The sequence below is a fragment of the Dipodomys spectabilis genome, unplaced genomic scaffold (genome assembly GCF_019054845.1).
Source record: "Dipodomys spectabilis isolate Male_0828 unplaced genomic scaffold, ASM1905484v1 ptg000250l, whole genome shotgun sequence".
NCBI classification, from domain to species: domain Eukaryota; kingdom Metazoa; phylum Chordata; class Mammalia; order Rodentia; family Heteromyidae; genus Dipodomys; species Dipodomys spectabilis.
Window position 1 is genome coordinate 1814254 of NW_024870927.1, and position 2157 is coordinate 1816410.

Here is a 2157-nt window from a genome sequence, read left to right on the forward strand (position 1 = left end):
GTTCAAGCCCCACAACCAACAAAACCAAAGCAAAAATAAACAAAACAAAACACATTTTCTCAATTTTGTGGCCTCAATTCTGTAATACTACTACTTCAGCCTAGGGTTAAGATTTTAGGTGTGGACATTTATCAACACTCCTGATTCAGACTCTACTTGATAAAATTTTTAATCAATATTTTGGTCTTAGTTTTGCTCTTTGTAAATTCACATGCACCTATGAAAAATGTTGTGGCTATCCCAATAATATTCTCAAAGTTCCTCTTAATCACGACTCACAAAAAGTTGTATTATATTACAACAAGGAAAAAATGCTATAAATAAAGAAAAAAATAATTAAATATTAATGTTTACTAAAAATAAAAAGCAAAACAATTACCAGGGTTTTCAGTATTTGAAGTGTACATAGTAGATTTTACTATTTTCTCGTATTCCTGTACATTTAAAACTGGATAATGCTATGAGTAGCCTTTAAATTTACCCAATAAGATTACTATTTATAGTTCATCTCATCACTTGTATGTGGCTTATATCATTATTTGTTCATCACTAACATATAACATAAGGGAGCCCAAAAGATTTAACAGAAACTGTGTACTTTAAATCTTAACTCTTCACTCTGCTTCTTTAAACAGTCTTTGCTACTTCTCATTAGTAAAGTTTCTATAAACTCTGAAATGTACATACTTACTAGTACTTGCTACTAGAAATATTATATACTTTATTGAAAAATTTTATGACATGCCAAACAGTCTTAATTTTGTCATATATAAGCAAATCCCAAAATTAAACATATTTAAAACATTAAAAGTTTTAACAAACCTTAACATTTGCTGCAATGATCACTATGACAGGTGCCTTGTGTAGAATAATTGAATTCCTCCTCCTACACATCTCATGAACAACAAATACCTGGAATTATTTTGTTTTTGGCATGTCAATCTTGAATTTATTCTTAAATGTGTGCTTATGTAAGAAATAAATGGTTCTAAAATTTCACAATTCTTTTGAACTTACTTTTTGTTGAATTGTCTAGTTTAAGAAAATCAATTACAATTTACATATATATATATATATGTATATATAAATGTTCTGTGCTCAATTTGGCTGCACATACACTAAAATTGAAGCATACAGAGAAGATTAACATGGTCCCTGCACAAGGATGACACGCAAATTAGTGAATCGTTCCATATTTTTACAACAGATGCTGGAAGGGATGTGGCCAGAAGGGAAGCCACCTGCATTCTTGGTGGGAGTGCAAACTTGTTCATCCACTTTGGAAAGCAGTTTGGAGGTTCCTCAAAAGACTCCACATAGAGGTCCCCTATTACACAGCAATTCCACTTTTGGGCATTCCCCTAAATGATCACAAACAAGTCCATACTAAAACTACCACCACAACAATGTGCATTGTAGCATTATTTGCCATAGCTAAGATATGAAACCAACCTCGATGTCCCTCAGTAGAAGAATGATCAAGAAAACATTCTGTGTGTGTGTGTGTGTTTGTGTGTGTGTGAATGTACACTTACACAACCACTTTGGAAAGCAGTCTGGTGAGTCCTCAGAAAGCTAAATATTGACCTTCCTTATGGCCCACTCATACCACTTCTAGGCATCTATCCTGAACAACAGGTACCAATATTCAAGGACACATGCACCTCCATGTTTATTGCAGCACTGTTCACAATAGCCAGGATATGAAAACAACCCATATGTCCCACCAGAGATGAATAGATCCAAAAACTGTGGTAACTATACACAACGGAATATTTTCCAGCCATTAGAAAAGACAAAATAATGGCATTAACAGGGAAATCAATCAAGCTACAGGAAATCATGTTGAGCGAGGTAAGCCAAAAGCAAATAGATGAACGGCACACAGTCTCCATGATAAGTGGATGTTAAATCCAAAATGTAAGGTGATATGACAAAATTAACAACACTTAAGAAATCAAGAACTTCCACTCATCTGGTAGAATCACTACTAAATAACTCCATTCTGCTGATCATATGTGCACACTGAAGGGAAACCAGGAGGATGACACAGGACTAGAGGGAATCAGGGAAAAACATACAACAGTGGGATCCATCAGCTGCACTGGACATTGACCAAAATGAACTAAGCAACTCCATGTCACTGAAGGGAGGGAG

General features: G+C 34.5%; 1 non-coding gene across 1 annotated transcript; it reads left to right on the forward strand.

Moving 5' to 3' along the window:
* The first annotated feature begins 1094 nt into the window (after positions 1 to 1094).
* LOC122124877 lies at positions 1095 to 1200 on the forward strand. The gene has a single exon (XR_006150680.1). It is a non-coding gene; the product is annotated as a U6 spliceosomal RNA (small nuclear RNA).
* Positions 1201 to 2157: the final 957 nt, after the last annotated feature.